We start from the raw sequence: 21,280 nt of genomic DNA on the forward strand, positions 1-21,280 counted from the left end.
TGAGTTTAGAAAAATAATTAATCACTAAAACTATTTACTTGATAAACAGAGATATTTACTATACATTTAACTTTAATCTGAATATGTCTTTAAGTTTAGTCTGTTTAATTTTATTTGAAGAATTTTTATTCAAGTAAAGTTGTGTTTATCCACAACTTACTATGAAGAACATTGAGAAAAAATCATTGAAGGAACTGTTTTATTGACAGGAAGTAGGTAAAAATTTCAAACATAAATTTAGACGCAAATTTCTGTCAGCCTCCTTGATATATCAGGAAAAACAACAAAATAAAGTTTTGATGTTTTTCTCTCACCCAACAGTCAACAATTGAAGCAAACAAAAGGTATAAACTTGCATCCAACATTCAGTCTGGTTCCTCCACCAAAAGTCCACCACAGTGATACAAACTCACTGAGTCGCTGTAGAAAAACCTCTGACTGTAGAGAGACACGGCTCTCTGACTCTGAAACAAACAAACTCAACAAATCATTCACTCCCTGTGTAATTCTGACAGCTGATGAATCATTCTTTAGTAAAATTACACAGCCTTTATTTTAATTTTTCCGTATTGTTTACTAATTTTAATCCTACGTATAAAAAATGTTAACACGTGCAATATTGTAAAAAAAACAAAAAACCTGATCCATCGATCAACCATATGACAAAAGTAAGTAAGTCAGATTTTATTTATGTGGCACCTTTCAAGACAAGGATCACAAAGTGCTTCACAACAAAATAACAGAGCATTAAAGAACAAAGTTTACTAAATTCAAGTCTAATAACATGACATTTGGTTGCGTCTGCGTCCACAGATCTCAGACTCAGAAGGAGAGAGTTCCAGAGTCTGGGGTCACTGTGGTAAAAGCTCTGTCTCCTTTAGTTTTCAGCCTCGTACGATGTACAGTAAGCAGACCCTGATCACAAGAGCTCAGGGACCTGCTGTGGCTGTATGGTTGAAACAGTTTAATGATGTAAGCTGCTGCTTGCCCAGGAAGAACTCATGAAGACAGAGTCCACTTCAAGAGTCTGATTCTGAGTTAAACAGGGAGCCAGTGCAGCTGGATGAACAACACTGTGGACATTGGAGCGACTTTATTCTTACAGAAGTGAACAATTAATTACAGTGATGAAACAAATGAATAACAATTTCCAGTTCAGAGGATGACATAACGGCCCTTAACTTAGCAATTTAAGGGAAGAAACAAGACAGAACGAGAGATTTGAGATTTTAAACTAAATCAATGCAGAGTCAAGAGTTACCCCAAGAGTCCAGACTAGTGATGGTAAATTTGATTCTTTTTACCGAATCGAGCTTGAATGAGTCACTCACCAAAATGAATCGGGTTTTTTGAGTCACTGAGTCAGTTGCCCAAAGAGTGCAAAAAATGTACATTTTCACTCAAACTTAATTTGTTTCTCTTTTCATGTAAATCCTACTGCTAAGATGAGTGACTGGAAAAGAAAAACAACTATTTTTATAGAGCAAAAAAGAGCAAAAAAAATTAAGATTTCTAAAGGGAACATTTATTTTATTTATTTTTATTTTATTTTATTAGTATTTTATTAGTGTCAAATAGCTATGGAGAGCATCCTCACACAGAACATCACATCGTGGTTTGGGAACAGCTGTGTGAAGGACCAAAAAGCTCTCCAGAGAGTGATCCGTACAGCAGAACGCTGCTGCAGGATTGCTCTCCCCTCGCTTCAGGACACCTACACCAGGAGATGCCGGACTAGAGCAGCACAGATACTGAAGGACCCGTCCCATCCTGGCAACAAACTGTTCCAACTTCTGCAATCTGGAAGAAGGTTCTGCATCATCCAGGCAAGGCCAGAGAGACTCAAGAGGAGCTTCTATCCCTAAGCCATCCGGGCCCTAAACCATAACTGGCTGTTGTTTTTTTCCCACAATTTTAATTATAAGCTAGATATATTTCTACTAATGAAATTAGTTTGCAAACAGCAACAGGGATGAGTCAGTGAGTCAGTTGGGGTTGTGAATCATGATTCACGAGGCAGTAAAGTGATTCTCGAGTATTGAACGATTCGTTCATGATTCGCACATCACTAGTCCAGACACACGATTTAAATGTGATTAAATGGTGCAAAGGACTTTCATTTCACTGGGCACAAATCTGTCCAGGTTAAGTTAAGTTCAACCCCAAACCATTCTTCAAAAAATACTTATATTCAATAACATGTGAGCTGATAGATCCAAGTCCCTGTGTGAGTCAGTCAGATGATTTCCATAGAAAGGCACTTTGCATCAGCAGCACCATGCTCCAGTGCTCTGGGAGAGTTTATAGTCCTGAGAGTTGAACACTGGATGACTGACAGCTGTCCTTCATCACAACAGAAGCCACAGAAATCCTCCTCATCAAAAACATGACTTTGATCTGCGTCCTCATCTGGACTCTCCTCTGCTGCTGCTTCACAGGTAAAGTCCAGAGAATCAAACTCCTCTCCTCTATCAACATCTGTCCCTCTGAAATGAAGCCCACAAAACCATGAAGCTGCTTTATGTTTTTGTCTCTGTGTCCTCAGAGTCCAGAGGACAATATACAGTGACTCAGCCTGGAGCAGTGAGCTCTGCTGTGGGAGGATCTGTGAGCATCAAGTGTAGGACCAGTCAGAATGTTTTTGTTTGGAACAACAATCACCGTTTACACTGGTACCAAAAGAAAGATGGAGGAGTTCCTAAACTGCTCATTCACTCTACTAGCATTCGAGTATCAGGGATTACAGCTCGTTTTACAGGCAGTGGATCAAACTCTGACTTCACTCTGACCATCAGTGGAGTCCAGGCTGAAGATGCAGCAGTTTATTACTGTCAGAGTTTTCACTTTCCTAACAGTCAGTATGTGTTCACACAGTGAAAAACAGTCGTACAAAAACCTCCCTCAGTCAGACTGAACAGAAACTGAAGTGACTGCTGCAGCTGGAAGATACTGCAGAGACTGATACAGTTCACTGAGGACACACACACACACACACACACACACACACACACACACACACACACACACACACACACACACACACACACACACACACACACACACACACACACACAAAATGAAGTGATTCATCACAAATTTGTGTCCTACATCGCATGTATGTTGTGTTCAACTTTCAAATATATATTTAACTAAAGAACAAACGTGGGCCATTAACAGATACCAAGATAAGTCTTGTTCATGACCTTTGACCTTAGAGCAAACACTGAATCTATATCAAGATAAAATAATCTGAATCCAAAAATCTGAAAATGTTCCTGATCAGTGAGGCTCAAAATAAAAACAACACACCTGTGAATTTAAGTGTAAACATATCATCAAACATGAACATGAGTGAAAAAGCTGTTATTGAACTGAAGGTGTTTTTTCATAGTTTGTTCATGTCATCATTCATTTAATCTTCTCCGTGTTCGTCAGTGAAATTAAAACTTTGTACTTCAGATTCTTTCTAATCACTCCTTGCATTCGTTGACTCTCCTGTCTGTGAGTTCTCCTCAGAACAAACAGCTCATTAGAGACACTAAAGACTCTTTCTTCTTTAGACTTGCTTTGTAGTCTGGTGAGACTGTTTCCATGGTAACCAGGTCCCAGCATTGCTTCATGAACCAGTTTGTCTGGTACAGGTGAGCAACACCACCAACAACCTACCACACACATTTAAATAAACATAAAAATAACCTGAACAACTTTAAAACTCCTTTTTCAGCTTTTGCCAAAATGCAGATCTCCTTAATGGTTCTTTCAGCCTGTGTTTTAGTTTACCAGTGTAAAATAAAGACATCATGTTGGAGTGCAGAGTTGGTCTGAATTCTTCTAAATGAAACATATATTCATCAAGTGCAGGTTTGTAGATTTGAATAAAATTAAATGTCTGATTCAACCAAAATTCACTTTGCAAAACATCTTTATTACCTAAAACATGAATGTTGTCATTATGAGAAAGAAAATAACAGTTTTAGTCTTTATTTGTTCTTAAAAAAGAAAGATGGAGAGACAGTTACAGAGTTGAGAATGAGAGCATTAAACCAGTATCAGGTTGAGTCAGGTCAGGACTGGGGACACTGGTCTCTCATCAGTGGCTCTGAGACCAGAGCCTGGCAGCCCTGGGTGGCCTCACAGGTCACAGAGCCCACCTTCATCCAGCGGTCTGCAGGGAGCCTCAGGGTGCTGCTCCAGCTGTAGAGGCCGTCGTTCTGCAGCACCACGGGGCTCCTGCTCTCCTCCCAGCTGATGCTGCCACTGCCATCCACCTTCCAGGACAGACTCCAGTCTGAGGGGAAGCCCTTGTTGGCCAGACATGTGATTGTTGCAGTCCCCTGCTGTAGCTCCTCACTGGAGGGGGGCAACACTGTCAGGACGGGACGGGCATCACCTAGGAGACACCAATCAGCTTAGAGCACAGGGAGCACACAGCTGTCAATCAAACCACAGACAGTCGGACACCTTTACTGTAAGAGCTGATTTTCTCCGTTAAGAAGTTTCTGTCAGGTGTTTTTTCTGCTCCACCAGTCATTCACTCACACATTGTTTCACTTCCCTTTAAGAAACCTCTCATGCATATCAGCACAGAGAGAATCATCACACAGTTTGAGCTGAAATATGTTCAAACTACACTGGAAATAAAAGAAGCAGATGTGGAAACATTTACAAAACAAGTTTAAAATCATCAATATTGTACATGACTGACATTAATATTAACTGGAAACAAATAAATAGAATTAATTAATTAATTCAGCGAAACGAAATGCTCTTCATGTATATCTAAAACAATTTTTAAAATTCACACAAACTCAAAGTAATTTCAAACAATACTTGAAAGTTTTTCTTCTTTATATTATTGTTAGATTTTTTTTTTTCAGTTTTAATTTGACTGAAATGTAGACATAATATTTTGACAGAGCAGATCTGAATTATCCTCCACGACACAAGAGGATGATAAAAAATTCCAGCATCAAACTTATTGTAAAGCTACGTGCTTTTCTCTTAAAATCAGAAGAGAAATTGTTAAATGCACTTTAATAAAAAGACAGTATTTGATAGTAAACCAGAATAAACTTACGTCCAACATCCAGTCTGGTTCCTCCACCGAACGTGTACCACAGTGATACAAACTCATTGAGGCGCCGTACAAAAACCTCTGACTGTAGAGAGACACGGCTCTCTGACTCTGAAACAAACAAACTCAACTAAATCATTCACTGTTTGCACAGCAGCCATGACTCAGCTGATGTGACTTCTTCAAATACCATCATACAATGTTAGTTTAAATACAGTTCAATCCATGAGCTTTTGGACGATCACATTTTTTTGTCCTGTCCCGTTCGGCACTGAAGCAATCAGAATTATTGTCTGAAGGCCAAGAAAAATTCTCAACAGATTTATTTTCTCAAGTGAATCAGTGCCATACTGGTCCACTTGATTGATCTTCATTATTTTTTTATTTTTTTATTTTTTTAAATGATTACAATTGGAACAGATATAACCGGGGGATCGTAAAGACAAAGACAGATAAGAGAAGTTTAAGAAAAGGAGAGGGAAAGAAAAACAGAGGGGAAGAGGGACAGTGAGAAAAGACAATGAAAACCCATGAGATCACCTGCTGGAAGAAAAAGAAGAAAACAAGCAAAAAGAGAACAACACAGTAGGGAGACCACAGCAACAACCTAGATGAGCATAAGTAAGAGTAAATAATAAAGACTGAATGCTACTGAGCAGCACAAAAGACCGACAGCAGACGATATGCTTAGAGGCAGCATCCAAGGAAGACGGTGAGTGTCTGTGCACACCTGTGTGCGTGAGTGCGCTTGTTTCCAAAAGGTTTCTCCATGTAACTATCTAATAGTAATTGTGGGGAACCATAGCACTGCCCCCCAGGACATGGAGCAAGCACGGAGGACATCCAGGACCCAGACATCCAGATTTCCCCCAGAGCACAAGAGCCCAAGCAGGACCACTGGAGGGACAGCCGCCTCCCTCCTAGAAACAAGCTGGGGAGAGCCCCAGACGGGTGTGTGTGGGGGGGCGGTGAGATGGAGTCTAAGACCCAACCAGACATATAAACATAGACAAAGCTCTCATAAAACATGCCTCATCCACAGACATTCATATAAACACTAAATCCTATGCCTGAGTGCTTTCTATCTAGCATTGAGACAAATGTTCAGCATTTTACTCTCACCAGTCAGAGAGTCTAAAATATTTGAAACTGTGGCCTTTTGTGTTTGTCACTGATCAATATCTGAGTAATATTATTCATAATTAGGCACTAACGCACATGGTGTCTTGATGCACGCTCAATCATCCAGGTAAGTAAAACCCACAAGGTTGATTCTGTTCATCTGGACGCAGCGTTTTCAGGGGGAGAAACGTTTCGTCACTCATCCAGGTGACTTCTTCAGTCTCAGCTGACTGCAGGTTTCTCCAACCTTAGAAACAGGACATTTGCATAATGACTGAAACCAGCCCACTGAAGGAACAATGGGCTGGGAGGTCAGTTCCTTGATCATTAATATGCAAATTCTCATAACCATTAATCAACAGCCACTGATCAATGGCCATGAGTAACACACATGGTCTGGTGCAAAGATTCAGTATAAGTTCTGACGATGTGCTGCTTATGTTTTTATGCTGTAATCTTTATAGTGTAGTACAGAGCACGATGAAGAAATGATGACTTTCTTCGTGCAAATATTTACCAACTGTATTACCAGATTTTAAGTACTTCACAGAATAGCCTGCCCAATCCTCACAACCAAAGCTTGCTCAGCATAAGATGCACAATGTAAAACTTTAAAAAAATGCTTTTAAAAATAATCAACAAAACACAAATTGCTGATTTTATGAATAACTCAATGGATTAATTAAAAAGAGAAAGAGGAAAAAAAGATGAAATTAAAGCAGACAGAAATACCAAATCACTGATTCTTGAACACAGAGTAAACCTTTTATAATGGACAAGGGCATTTCCATGATTTCCATAGAGAGGCACTTTGCATCAGCAGCACCATGCTCCAGTGCTCTGGGAGAGTTTATAGTCCTGAGAGTTGAACACTGGATGACTGACAGCTGTCCTTCATCACAACAGAAGCCACAGAAATCCTCCTCATCAAAAACATGACTTTGATCTGCGTCCTCATCTGGACTCTCCTCTGCTGCTGCTTCACAGGTAAAGTCCAGAGAATCAAACTCCTCTCCTCTATCAACATCTGTCCCTCTGAAATGAAGCCCACAAAACCATGAAGCTGCTTTATGTTTTTGTCTCTGTGTCCTCAGAGTCCAGAGGACAGATCACAGTGACTCAGCCTGGAGCAGTGAGCTCTGCTGTGGGAGGAACTGTGAGCATCAAGTGTAGGACCAGTCAGAATATTTATAGTAATTGGTTATCCTGGTACCAACAGAAAGATGGAGGAGTTCCTAAACGTCTCATTCACTCTGCTAGCAGTCGAGAATCAGGGATTCCAGCTCGTTTTACAGGCAGTGGATCAAACTCTGACTTCACTCTGACCATCAGTGGAGTCCAGGCTGAAGATGCAGCAGTTTATTACTGTCAGAGTCAGCACTACATTAACAGCCAGTATGTGTTCACACAGTGAAAAACCATCATACAAAAACCTCTCTCAAGTGCAGAGACTGATACAGTTGACTGAGTACACACACTCAAAGAAATACACTGGCTTTCATATCTTAGTGAGGATATCTAATTGACATAATGCTTTTCCTAACTGCTTACTATAACCTTAACCATCAAAAGTGAATGCCTAACTATAACCTAACTGTAACCCTGACACTAAAACCACTTTTTGAGACTCAAATGCCTTTAAACTCGTTTGGGACGAGCGTTTTTCCCCATAAGTGACTGTTGTTCTCCACAGTATAGTGGCATGCCACACGTGTAACCCACATTACAAAAAAAACAAAAAACAAAACATGTGGGGAACCTCCTCCAGATGTCACTGTTGGTGTTTCTGGAGTCAACAAACATAGTGTGTATTATTTCATCAAAAGAAGTTTATTGGTCTCCATCACCCTCAGATTTACAACCAATCCTGGAGTAGATGAAGGTAATGACGTGTTCTGTTACCAACAGAAAAATGGTGAAACTCCTAAAAAGCTAACTTATAATGCTGACACTTGAGCTTCATGACCTTTGACCTCACTCACACTTCACAGAGGTTTTAAGTTTCTTGGAACCTTATCCCAACTTCACATAAATAGGATTGTTAGAAAGGTGTAAAAGTACACAACACACACGATGATTGTGCTCACTATTATTGCGTTTTACTGACAGTTATGAACTCAAGGAACACAGTCTGTTCCAGTCCAGCTCTCCCCGTCCCCGCTCGACTCTGTCTTCACTATATAGAGAAACAGAAAGAGACAGCGTCATCAGTCAGTCGCCACCACCTGTGGCTCACCTGCCTCCCGGTACCGCCCCCTTGAGCTCACTGTACCACTCCTCCCCTGCAGATGAGCCAAGGACCACACCTCCGCCACAGAAGGCAAATCAAACATACCCATTTTGGCTCTCTCTGTTATGGACACAGATGTACAGATTTGTATACAGAGTAGCATGAAAGACTCAAATGTAAGCACTCAGTAAGGTGCAGAAAAGTGCTGAACAATCATAAATTCTAAACAATCAGTTGTTTGTTTCTGCTCATTAAATTCTGTAAGAATTAGAAATGTGAAGGTCCCAAGTTCAGTCTGAGGATTTTACCTCCAACAGCAGCTTTTATCCAGGTACATGTTCTTGAACTTAAAGTGTCCGTGATGATAACAGAGATTCTATCATGATGGGTTTTATTACTTAATTTTATTCATTTGAATAAAGCTGGAATTCAGTTGTGTAATTGTTTGTAATTCGTGATTAAAAAAACATCAACAGCAGTGAACAACGATGCTTGATCTGCCCCGCTGTTACATGTCACATGGTTGTGATCATAGCTACAGAAAGAGGTGTTATAGGTAGTGCTGTCAGAGATAACAGCCTCGTTTAAAAGATACTGATTGTGTCTGTTTGTGTTTTATAAGAAGTCCTTTGAAGCAAAGAGCAGTGACTGTACCTCCACATGTCTGAGCTCCTCACTCTCTGAGACTAAGCTCAGCTACTCTACAGGATGAACCTGTGACCTCGTTAATTCATATTTTTAATTAATCCAGATATATTCTTACTAAATATTATGATAAACATGTGAATCCATCAATGAACCATAAAACAAAACATTTAAATAATAGAAAATATTTTGGAATAAGAATATTCTGAAGAACAAACTGATATATCTGCTCAATACTATGATGGATTGAATCATTCCTGATAAACAGCATCGTCAGACTGATCCAAGTTTGACACCTTCAATCAGTAGCTCTTCTGTGTTGTTTTAAGTGCAGTACTGTACAAATGGCTGGTGAAATTCTCCAAAAGCTTTGCTGTTTTCAACATAATGTGTAATAACAGCCTCATTATAATATATCCATACTTTATATATTGTCATACCAACAGTTACCTGGGTTGACCAAAGAACACGTGTTGTAAATTTAAGCATTTGCTTCAAACGTCATTAATTCATCATCTCATAGCATATGACTACTTTTCCCTCTGTGGATCAATCTTCTGACAGACGTTTTCCTAGAAATAACTCCATTACATAAGCAGTCTGATTTGTTGTACTTCTTTAAGTAATAAAGCTTTTTATGAATCTCAATAAAAATATAAATATTTGTATTAATTCAATGCTTTCATTCAATGAAGGCAGATGTTTTTGTGTTATTTATTTTAAAGAACTCAACTATTCTTCATCCCAGATAATCTATAAATTCTTCCTCTTTTACCAACTCTGCGTCATTATAAATTAAACAACATAATATATGTTTTCAATCAAAATAGCTTTCATTGGTCTGTGACCAAGTGTTCTGTGTTTAATTTATATTTCTTGATTATTGTTATTCATGGTTTTAGTTCTCTTGATGATGATTTGTTTTTCTTTTCAGAAGAGTGACCTTGTGTTAAGATGGACACTACGGATAATATTCATTACAGTTGATCATTTACTATTGACATTAATAAATGAATAAGCCGTTCTGTTAAACACTGAATGACTGATCATTCAGTTATGAGTCACCGATATAATTTCCTAAATTAGCTGTTGGGACAACAAATTTATATATAAAAAAAGCATCAAATGAAAGTTATAAAAAATATTGATGATGTCACACTTTCTATTTCAATCTGTGATCTTATCTGACAGGATTCTGGAGAGGCTGGAGCTTTACCCAGCTGTCCCAGGGTAAGGGGCAGGTTACACATTAACTGTAACTGTAATCCATAAACTGCAAATTAAATTTTGATTAATTTTTAATATCAATTAATAGGAAACTAAGCAAAAACAGAAAAGACATCATTAATTCAGACAGAAAAAGCAGAAAGGATTTCATTGTGTGAGTCAGATGATTTCCATAGAGAGGCACTTTGCATCAGCAGCACCATGCTCCAGTGCTCTGGGAGAGTTTATAGTCCTGAGAGTTGAACACTGGATGACTGACAGCTGTCCTTCATCACAACAGAAGCCACAGAAATCCTCCTCATCAAAAACATGTGTTAGATTTGTATTGTTGATTGTCATTTATGCTTAGAAATATTTACTTATATATGCTTAGAGTTTTGTAATTAGTTGTAGATTGGTAGAGGTTTTGATCCTTGATAGTCTGCAAACTTTGTGTGTATTAGACAGCACTTTGGGAGCATGAGAGGTCATACCGTGTCTTATTGTTTTATGGTAGGATTAACGTAGTTGCGTCTGTTCTAGTCTAAGTGCTCTTTGTTTAGATGAACTGCAGGACTTCCTCACCGTGTTATCTAGGATGAACCATCTAGGGTGAGGGGGAGGCTACCCTCTTCCTGACCAAGGATGTTTGACCCTTTGATCAGCAGTACACACACACACACACACACACACACACACACACACACACACACACACACACACACACACACAGGCAAGGTACTCTTTGTGTATGTAGACGTCATATGTTAATGAACTTATGCATATTCATGTAACCTCAATAAAAGGACAGTGATACGGGAGAACGGACGAGACCAACTGGAGTCAAGCGGTTGTCCGGTTCTCTCCCGTGCACGAGTAACATGAAGAAGGTTGCCTACTTGTGTCTTGCTTGCAGTGTAATTATATTGTCTTAACGTTCCAGCGAATAGGTTCAAGCTACAAACCTATCATTAATTGGTCCTTCGATGCCGGAGCCCTGGAATCGCATTCACCGAGGGGAGGAGGGACACGCTGAAAGACTGACGTCAGCCAGGAAGTTCCTGTGGATTCGCTGTATGTCTTTTCTCCTCGATGAATGGCGATTGGCGGGATTCGAGGCTGATATTACACGCTAAGCAACACCGAGTAACTTTAGAGTCCAACTCTATAACTGTACGTCTTCGCCGCTCAGTGGGGCGTTGTCCGTGGCCGCTTAGTGGGGCTAAAATTACGTCTTCGCCGCTCAGTGGGGCGTTGTCCGTGGCCGCTCAGTGGGGCTAAAATTCGCCGTCTAAGTGGGGCGATGTACAAGGCCGCTCAGTGGGGTTTTTTGTACAGAAGCATTAAGTCGCAGAGTTGCGCAGTTCGAACTTTTTTTGGTTCGCCGTCTTAGTGGGGCGAAATACAGACCGCTGTGTGGGGTACTGTAGTGAGTTCTCCACCGCTCAGTGGGGTGTTGAGAAGTTCCGCGGGGTCCAGATTGTGCTGGACAGTAGGCCTATTTTGTGTTGTTGTCATTGTCGTCGTCGTTGTTGTTGTTGTTGTGTGTGCGGAGCAGAACATGTGGTCTGTGACACCGACTGTTGTTGTTATCATGGGTTTCTAAGCAACCAAGAGTGAGTCGGAGGGAGACAGACGTTTGTGCTGGACTTTGCTCCTGGCAGCACAAAGTATTTATGTAAAAAAAAGAGAGAGCGACGGCTCCACAGCTGCGTGGGTTCACGCGAGCGCGGTCACGCGGACCTGAGCCGTGCGGTTAATCGCAGGCTTATAAATGGAAGAGATTCAAATGTTAGAAGTTTTCAGAAAACACACCAGCCTTGGAGAGCTGTGGAGAAGGCCAGCCCACATCAGCAGCACTTAAGATATGCTCTGGTGAATGGCTTTCCCCCCACCCCTTGCTGACACAATGTTTATTCTTTAGCTTGCCCTGATCGACAGCAGCCTGTGTGCCAGACCATAGATTTAATTGAGGTGGATAGTTGTTAAAAGTAATCTACATTAAGCTTGTGGTTGCTTAAATTCAGTACAATGACATGTGAGGTGAAGTGATATAGATAAATATTTAAACTCATGAAGTGCATAGAGGCACTTGACCTGTGTGGAAGACTGTCGCCTTATTATGAACCATTGTTGAGATGTAGAGCACACCTGTGAAAACAACTAATATGCTGAACCCTGTATGAAACATCTAAAAGTACATGATGGAGAAGCTGAGTTGAATATGTAAGTGTAAGACTTTGCCACTGTGGGCAGAGCATGCAACTACTGTGTGATGTCGCGTTGCAGTTTTGTTTTTGTTTTTTGAGCTGATGAGCAAGCTACACATTATCAGATCAAGAGCTGTCTGAGAACTACTCAAAGAGAGGGAAACAGAGAGTGTGCAGCGTTTCCATGAGCAGTTTTTCTGCACCTTGACTCGTGTGTAGAGTGTTCATAGCATCAGCATCATGTTTTTGTTTATTTGTTTTGTTGGATTAAAAATAATTAAATAAACTGGTGATCATGCTTATGGATCACCATGGCACATATCTCCATCCATATGGTTTATTTATGCAGATGTAAAAGTGAGTGTGAATGTGTCTGACATCACAGTGTTTTTGTGTGCTGTGCAAAAGTGATTGCCTCTGATTGTGAGTGAGAGCGGTGATTTTGCAGACCACCAGCTATTGTGAAGAAAAAAAAAAGAGTGAAAAAGAGACAAATTACTACATTGTAGACGAAGAGAAATAATCATAGGAAAAAGGTTTTGTGTTGATCAGCCGAAAAACAACTACAATGTCATTTTCTGCTTTTAAGAAAGGATTGTTCACACAAACACAGACAGAGAGAGAGAGAGAGAGATGTGTGTTGATTAAGCAGTGATGATAATAATGAACATGTTTTAGTTTGTCACTTTCAGGTGAAAAGCAGACCTGTATCAATTTTCCACATGCAGCAGTCGGAAGAAAGTTATAGTTTAACATCATTGGAAACATGCAGGCCAAGTTTCTGGCTGACTTATTTAAAGCGCAATGTGTATGTGTCTCTCAACCTCACAAGCAAGCAAGCTCTCACCCCTCCCTGAAGACAAGGAATGCAGCTCCAAAGCAATAACATGATAAAGAGACAGCATCAAGTCCTGAGCAAAAAAGTCCCAACAAGCAGCAGCAATGTGGATAAACAGCAGCAGAAGAAGAAAGCAAACCCATCTTCCTGTCTGATTGGATGAATTCCACGGAAGGGCGAGCAAGATGGCGGCGTGAAGAAGAGTTTTTGTTTGAGTTCTCAGCACGAGACACTTATTTGACGTCTTTCTGGCTTTCGGGACTTTTTTGGAGATCAGCGCGCTAAGCTTGCTGGATCTGAGGCCAGGTTCTGCGGCGGCAGCATGTCGAAATGCTCAAAAAGGACTGAGTGACTCGGGCAAGCCACATGCGGCTAGCGACATGAAAGAAATGGACCCTTCATGATGCGTTCAACGTGCCAGCGCTGTGGTGGGAAAGGCTCCATCATAAACACGCCCTGCGCCGAGGTTCAGGCCAAGAAGAAGAAGACGATGACTTCCAAGCCCAAGAAGGTCGGCCTCAGCGTGGGCGAGCTGATTGTGAAAGCCGTGGCCGCTTCCAAGGAGCGCAACGGCCTGTCTGTGGCCGCTCTCAAGAAGGCTCTGGCTGCCGGAGGCTACGATGTGGACAAGAACAAGGCCCGTGTCAAGACCGCCATCAAGAGCCTGGTGGCGAAGGGCACTCTGGTGCAGACCAAGGGCACCAGGACCTCCGGATCCTTCAAGATGAACAAGGCTACTGAGAGCAAAGCCAAGAAGCCCGCCGCAGCCAAAGCCAAGAAACCGGCAGCAGCTGCTAAGAAGTCGCCCAAGAAGGCAGCAGCAGCACTTCAGCTACTAGACAGGACAAAGCTGAAGGAGAACTGCCGGGACTGTTGAAGAGGGAGAGGACAAAAGAGTGAGAGGACAACAGAGTGAGAAGACTAGGTGAGAACACATAGGAATTATTTAATGTGGGAAATCAAAATTTGGGTTAGCAAACCTGGGGAAAAGAAAACTGACTGCTTAAGTTGGAAAATTGAGACGGAGTCTGAAACATTGCGAAAATAGAAACATATACAAAATCACACACACACAAGCAGAACATGCATTAACCCTACTAACAATTCCAAACACAAAATGACTCATGAAGACTCATAGCACATTAGTTAAGAAATGATTAAATAATAGCAGAGAAATGTGTAGGAAAGGCAGCTTTAAGAACATGCTCTGCTGGAGATGCAGCTCCACAGACATGCATTAGACCTGCCTAATAACACAAACCCATGCAATGAAAATTAGCTTGTTATCTTTCATCAGTGTTACAATAGTGTCAATTTAGCAGACACTTGTTATCAAATACTGAATTTATCCTAAAGAAAAAAATTGACTCTACAAGTTGCAGGACAACAATTTAACTTTTGTGGGAAAAAAAAAAAAAAAAAAAAAAATCCTGGTTTGATAAATCAGTGATCAGACAATAAATTTAGTGTTAAAATGGTAAATTGGGAGAAGCTTCCTGCTTGATTGAGGCAGCATAAGTAATTTACTGTATGAGGGAAATTGTCTTTTGTGATACTATTTTGAACATGCTTTTCTGTCGTCCTGTCAACTTAGTGGGTTAATAGCTGATATGCAAATTAGTTGATCGGTTTTAGATTAATGAAAGGTGATTGAATTCTAGCACGAGTGAATGAGATGTGTTGGAGTTTGTTGTGTGTTGAGTAGAGACTCTAAAACACTGAGTTTCCTGCTTTGATGTGCGAGTGAATCCTGTATTTAGATACACAACTCTGAATACGTCAGAACAGACTGTTTTGATAAGTGCATGACAGCATGTCACATGTTTTATGATGAAGGGAAAAAGGAAAAATTGAATAAAATAGATCTGTGGCTTAAATGAGTGAAGAGCACAGACCGGGTGATTAAACTCATAGCTAATATGACATTAGGGTTATGTTGTGTGTTGTGCAGCTGATGGTTGATTTGGAGTGAATCTAGCTGATGATTTTTCTTTTGTTGTGAAGTTGAGCCTGCCGATTAGTATGATGGTATGATAAACCATGCTAATGGTATGATTTACCCTCCTGAGATGAGGAGCTTGTGTCATGACTTAACAAGGCCTTTTTATTTTGATACTTTCACAGTGCACTGAGAGTTTGGTTTGATAATCTCTGTTATTTTTTATTTTTCATTTTTGAACAAGCACTGATTTTTGCTTGTGAATTTCTTTTCTTTGAGCAGATCTGCAAGTCGGGAATTAAAAGCGTTACACGTCGTCAAGAAAATTGTTGCAAGTGAGTTTCTCCACATTTAAAATGGGTTCAGGAGGAAGCCACTTATTTGGGACAATTAGGAAATGAGAGTCCCCCCCCAAAAAGGATTCAACGAGGAAATCCAGTCTAAATTATTTTTCTATTTGAAATAACGTCGTTTTGCTGAGCGTGGAAACGAATGCGATGATAATTTCCACAATTAGCAAAAGAAGGAACCACTGAGTGAATGAGTAAGAATTTTAAAATATCTGACTGACTGACTGAACATGATTGTGTGAAGCTAACCCCCACCTGACAAAGGTGCAGATGAACCCATGTGTTTCCTTTTACAGGAGCAGAAAGATGACAGCAACACTCGAGGTTGCATGATGATTTAACCTTTTAAATGCCATTTTCTGTGTCTGTGCATTTATCAGGTGTGTTATTCATAGGCTTGAGTTGCTCACAGAGATATCTGTGACAAAGTATGCATACGCCTGCGCAAGCGCTAATATTTGCATTTTCTTTTCTTACAGCATGCCAGTTCTTCATGTGAATTGATGATGCGATTTATACCAGGACAACTGGTTGATGTTTTTTCCTACTACAGGATTTCTGGGTTTATGTGTGAGGAAAACTGTGTTTACAGGTTATGAGTGGTGATGCTGTTGCATTGTGTTGATGGGAAAATGTGAAGGTTACTTTGATAATGTGAATAACATGTGTGAAATTTCCTGTGTTGAGAACTGGTGTTACTTCTTTCCACAGCTAGGGTTGACTTTATGGTGTTTTTATGGCACCTCTGGAACCTGTTGACCTGTGTCTGACCTCTGTCTGACTACAGTCAATGTGTATTGCTAATGTTAGTTTCTTTGAGAATGCTGTGGAAGATTCAGCTGAAACGGACAAGTGACATGAGTAAAACAAATAAGAGATACAGTGTTTCTGGGATAGTTTGATATGGGCTCATTAGCTGGCCACTTTTGAGCCCATAGTAATATATAAGTGGAGTGACTTTGCTTAAGAGCAGTCACCGATTACATTAATGTTGCCTGAGTACATGGGATGATCCATGTCTAAGGCGACTTATGAAAATAATTGTAGTTTACTGATTTGAGAAAACCTGCACATGACACTTGTCTTGCTGATGTTGAATGCTTATTACTCTTATGATACAATTGTTTACAGGTATGAAGTTTGATTTCACTTCCAGATTTTGCTTTCCAGGCCGTGATGGTGTGTATGCAGGCTCCTGGGAGAGCCAGGTGTTAAGCAAACTTAATATGCAACACACGCTAACATCTTTTATTGCAGGGTTACGGAGCTACTCCAGAGGAGATGCCCTGATGTTGCCTGGGACATGATCTAGCTACTCTTTTTCTTTAAGACAGGGATCCAGGTTTGGTGAGTTGACGCATGGGAATGTCCATGCGTCAAGAGGTGGAGTGCAAGGATTAACATTAAACAATGTTTACTATTATTGTTGCAGTGATTTGTGTGATTAGCCGTTTTATTTACAAATATTAAACCTATGCAAGTGGTGCATCCATGTTCAGATGAGGCTTTGATGGCCTATAAGTGAAGTTCACTGAACTAAAGAATGTGGTTTGATGATTGTTGACATGCTCTCCAAATAGAAGTTTTTCTTCTTAGCAAGGAAATACAGGTGCAGCAGTAATCTCCTGAGAAATCTTCAGAGGCCCAGTGAGAAGCGTGAACCATTCCAGGCATAGCTGACAGCCAGGCAGTGGTTGAGGTCAAAGGTCAAGCTGGTTGGGGCCCATCATGAGATCAGACCTTGGAGCCACAGCAAGGACCATGAAACTGCCTGCAAAATAGAGGAGAGGATCGTCCACAAGATGGGAGCTGAGGCCAGGAGAGAGGCTTCAGGAGGATCAGAGATCATCTTCAGCACAGCAGACATCACACAGAGAGCTGTGCTACTGAGTTTCCAGGAGATTTTAAATAAAATGAAAGATTCAATATTGACGCTGAGGAAGACGACTAAGGTGTACGACGTGCTCTGCCTTAAACCTTCAGCAGCGTTGGAACATGAAAACTCCATCGACAGCGCAGAAGGAGTTCGAGGATGACATCATGATTCTGTGAAAGCACAGGAACCAGAAGCTATGGTGGTGATGACAGCAGTTTCCTATGAACATCACCTAATGCTGTGCCACTATACTGTGCATACGATGACACTCTGAAGGCTGCTGGGATCATAACAGCAGTAAGATGACGGAACCCAGCACCCTTTCCACAGAGAGCTTTTTCTGCAGAGCGTGGACAATTAAGGAGTCATAAATATCCCCCTCACAGGACGAAGGTCTGAAGTCAGGTGATGGGGGCTGATAAGAGGCCATAAAACTAGAGTGCTGAGAGGTCTGCAGCTTGGAAATAGCTGAGACCCATGTTGACGAACCACAAAACCAACTAGTATGTTTGAATGTCTATTCTACATACATTTGGACTCTGGTCCTATGGACAGTGATGGAAACAACTGGAAGAGACATTCATGACGCCCTGCAGAGCTTAAACCACTCTGCAGAGAGACATGTGATGTGCACACCCGGAGGAAGCACCACCAAGCTGAGATGTTTTTGAAAATGTTACTTTCTTAGTTTCACTATTAAATTAACAATTTCTTTGGTTGCTCGTAAGATGCAGTTTGCCATGAGATGAGCTCAATGAATGGGGTAACTGCTAATACATTTATTAAACTGTGTACCTTTCAGTAATTTAGGGTGATTTGACATATGCTGAGTATAAAAAGGTTTGCATTGAAACTGTCAGACATGAGGTATTCATACCTGGGAACTTTTCAAGCATAAAGGTCAAAAAGGGGGGAAATGTTAGATTTGTATTGTTGATTGTCATTTATGCTTAGAAATATTTACTTATATATGCTTAGAGTTTTGTAATTAGTTGTAGATTGGTAGAGGTTTTGATCCTTGATAGTCTGCAAACTTTGTGTGTATTAGACAGCACTTTGGGAGCATGAGAGGTCATACCGTGTCTTATTGTTTTATGGTAGGATTAACGTAGTTGCGTCTGTTCTAGTCTAAGTGCTCTTTGTTTAGATGAACTGCAGGACTTCCTCACCGTGTTATCTAGGATGAACCATCTAGGGGGAGGCTACCCTCTTCCTGACCAAGGATGTTTGACCCTTTGATCAGCAGTACACACACACACACACACACACACACACACACACACACACACACACACACACACACACACACACACACACACACACACACACACACAGGCAAGGTACTCTTTGTTTGTATGTAGACGTCGTATGTTAATGAACCTATGCATATTCATGTAACCTCAATAAAAGGACAGTGTATGGGAGAACGGACGAGAGCTACTGGAGTCAAGCGAAGGAACGGTGCCTGTCCGGTTCTCTCCCGTGCACGAGTAACATGAAGAAGTTTGCCTACTTGTGTCTTGCTTGCAGTGTAATTATATTGTCTTAACGTTCCAGCGAATAGGTTCAAGCTACAAACCTATCAAAGGGAATCCTAGGGAGGGAGGCAGTCAGGCAGGATGACAGGCAGGCCACAGGCTTCCACGCCGAATGCTGGTCACACTGGGAGGAGACCTACAGACTGGCGAGGAGAAGCCGTCAGAGCTGGCTGAAGTAGTCCTCCGGTGATTGCCTCAGATAAGATGCAGGTGATTTGGAGGCAGCCCAGCCCGAGACTGTAGAGAGACACGGCTCTCTGACTCTGAAACAAACAAACTCAACAAATCATTCACTCCCTGTGTAATTCTGACAGCTGATGAATCATTCTTTAGTAAAATTACACAGCCTTTATTTTAATTTTTCCGTATTGTTTACTAATTTTAATCCTACGTATAAAAAATGTTAACACGTGCAATATTGTAAAAAAAACAAAAAACCTGATCCATCGATCAACCATATGACAAAAGTAAGTAAGTCAGATTTTATTTATGTGGCACCTTTCAAGACAAGGATCACAAAGTGCTTCACAACAAAATAACAGAGCATTAAAGAACAAAGTTTACTAAATTCAAGTCTAATAACATGACATTTGGTTGCGTCTGCGTCCACAGATCTCAGACTCAGAAGGAGAGAGTTCCAGAGTCTGGGGTCACTGTGGTAAAAGCTCTGTCTCCTTTAGTTTTCAGCCTCGTACGATGTACAGTAAGCAGACCCTGATCACAAGAGCTCAGGGACCTGCTGTGGCTGTATGGCTGAAACAGTTTAATGATGTAAGCTGATGCTTGCCCAGGAAGAACTCATGAAGACAGAGTCCACTTCAAGAGTCTGATTCTGAGTTCAACAGGGAGCCAGTGCAGCTGGATGAACAACACTGTGGACATTGGAGCGACTTTATTCTTACAGATGTGAACAATTAATTACAGTGATGAAATAAATGAATAACAATTTCCAGTTCAGAGGATGACATAACGGTCCTTAACTTAGCAATTTAAGGGAAGAAACAAGACAGAACGAGAGATTTGAGATTTTAAACTAAATCAATGCAGAGTCAAGAGTTACCCCAAGAGTCCAGACTAGTGATGGTAAGTTTGATTCTTTTTACTGAATCGAGCTTGAATGAGTCACTCACCAAAATGAATCGGGTTTTTTGAGTCACTGAGTCAGTTGCCCAGAGAGTGCAAAAAATGTACATTTTCACTCAAACTTAATTTGTTTCTCTTTTCATGTAAATCCTACTGCTAAGATGAGTGACTGGAAAAGAAAAACAACTATTTTTATAGAGCAAAAAAGAGCAAAAAAAATTAAGATTTCTAAAGGGAACATTTATTTTATTTATTTTTATTTTATTTTATTAGTATTTTCCTCAAATGTGTCAAATAGCTATGGAGAGCATCCTCACACAGAACATCACATCCTGGTTTGGGAACAGCTGTGTGAAGGACCAAAAAGCTCTCCAGAGAGTGATCCGTACAGCAGAACGCTGCTGCAGGATTGCTCTCCCCCCGCTTCAGGACACCTACACCAGGAGATGCCAGACTAGAGCAGCACAGATACTGAAGGACCCGTCCCATCCTGGCAACAAACTGTTCCAACTTCTGCAATCTGGAAGAAGGTTCTGCATCATCCAGGCAAGGCCAGAGAGACTCAATAGGAGCTTCTATCCCTCAGCCATCCGGGCCCTAAACCATAACTGGCTGTTGTTTTTTTCCCCACAATTTTAATTATAAGCTAGATATAATTCTACTAATGAAAATAGTTTGCAAACAGCAACAGGGATGAGTCAGTGAGTCAGTTGGGGTTGTGAATCATGATTCACGAGGCAGTAAAGTGATTCTCGAGTATTGAACGATTCGTTCATGATTCGCACATCACTAGTCCAGACAGACGATTTAAATGTGATTAAATGGTGCAAAGGACTTTCATTTCACTGGGCACAAATCTGTCCAGGTTAAGTTAAGTTCAACCCCAAACCATTCTTCAAAAAATACTTATATTCAATAACATGTGAGCTGATAGATCCAAGTCCCTGTGTGAGTCAGTCAGTTCATTTCCATAGAGAGGCACTTTGCATCAGCAGCACCATGCTCCAGTGCTCTGGGAGAGTTTATAGTCCTGAGAGTTGAACACTGGATGACTGACAGCTGTCCTTCATCACAACAGAAGGCACAGAAATCCTCCTCATCAAAAACATGACTTTGATCTGCATCCTCATCTGGACTCTCCTCTGCTGCTGCTTCACAGGTAAAGTCCA

At 40.8% G+C, this 21,280-nt stretch overlaps 1 long non-coding RNA gene and 2 pseudogenes across 4 annotated transcripts in view; 1 reads left to right on the plus strand and 2 right to left on the minus strand.

Moving 5' to 3' along the window:
* The window catches only part of LOC145423576 (uncharacterized), a 43,056-nt gene extending 23,218 nt beyond the window's left edge, over positions 1 to 19,838 (minus strand). Inside the window, exon 1 of the long non-coding RNA XR_013904625.1 lies at positions 18,794 to 19,838. This is a non-coding gene — a long non-coding RNA (uncharacterized LOC145423576). The remainder of the gene's footprint in view (positions 1 to 18,793) is intronic.
* Positions 3,905 to 8,535, minus strand: LOC145423702 (Ig kappa-b4 chain C region pseudogene; annotated as a pseudogene). Its single transcript, XR_013904756.1, has 3 exons — positions 8,433 to 8,535; positions 5,078 to 5,185; positions 3,905 to 4,390 (listed from the first exon to the last, which is right to left on the minus strand). The product of XR_013904756.1 is annotated as an Ig kappa-b4 chain C region pseudogene (transcript).
* LOC145423567 (histone H1 pseudogene) lies at positions 10,608 to 17,398 on the plus strand (annotated as a pseudogene). Of its 2 annotated transcripts, none has more exons than XR_013904613.1 (2): positions 10,608 to 11,423; positions 17,211 to 17,398. The product of XR_013904613.1 is annotated as a histone H1 pseudogene, transcript variant X2 (transcript). The 2 variants fall into 2 exon arrangements; XR_013904612.1 differs by lacking the exon at positions 10,608 to 11,423 and adding an exon at positions 13,414 to 14,250.
* Positions 19,839 to 21,280: the final 1,442 nt, after the last annotated feature.

Source organism: Astatotilapia calliptera, chromosome 22 (assembly GCF_964374335.1).
Source record: "Astatotilapia calliptera chromosome 22, fAstCal68.1, whole genome shotgun sequence".
Taxonomy (NCBI): Eukaryota; Metazoa; Chordata; class Actinopteri; order Cichliformes; family Cichlidae; genus Astatotilapia; species Astatotilapia calliptera.